Consider the following 673-nt stretch of genomic DNA (forward strand, 5'->3'; position numbering starts at 1 on the left):
TTATTTGCATAAAAATATCAGAGTTTTCAGTGTTTACTACTTTTCAGTAGAAGAGAATTCTTTGACAAAAGCAACCTAAAAATACCACTCAATTATGCCATAGGATTACACAGAAAAAGCCCACAGCAACTTAGTTGTCCTGCCCAAAGTTCAAGCAACAAAAGCACAAAACACACTGCCTCTGTAACTTGACAAATTACACCAAACTTGTGATATAGGCACTGCACAGGCCGGGAGCTAGGAATTTTCCATGCACCAGCTGGGAATTGAACCCAGGTCAAAAGAATGGGAGTTTTGCATGATACCACTACACCACTGGTACTTCCCAGCAATGTTTTTTCATTCAGTATTATTTTACTTTAATCCCAAGGGATCAACTAGCAAGAATTTCAGTTACCCTGCCTCAGAGGCAGGTCATAATAAGGACTGTGTAAGAAAAAGAGTTTTCTACCTGAAAAAAAATTACCTGAAGAACATAACACTGTCCTAGGGTGACGTTAGGATGGTGGTATCCCCATTCATGTGTGTAATTTATGCTGGATATTATGTTCTGTGCCTTTAAGACTGGCTCTGCAGAGTGAAAGTTTTGGTTTGGGCCTCTTATCAGCCACTAGGCTGGACATACAGATAGCACACTAAATAATGCTGCTTTTTTGCTTTTTGCCCTGCTTTT

General features: G+C 39.7%; 1 non-coding gene across 1 annotated transcript; it reads right to left on the bottom strand.

The window, feature by feature from the left end:
- Positions 1–251: 251 nt before the first annotated feature.
- Positions 252–322, bottom strand: TRNAG-CCC (transfer RNA glycine (anticodon CCC)). Its single transcript has one exon. It is a non-coding gene; the product is annotated as a tRNA-Gly (tRNA).
- Between the last annotated feature and the right edge of the window lie 351 nt (positions 323–673).

The sequence above is a fragment of the Serinus canaria genome, chromosome 2, assembly GCF_022539315.1.
Source record: "Serinus canaria isolate serCan28SL12 chromosome 2, serCan2020, whole genome shotgun sequence".
Lineage (NCBI taxonomy): Eukaryota > Metazoa > Chordata > Aves > Passeriformes > Fringillidae > Serinus > Serinus canaria.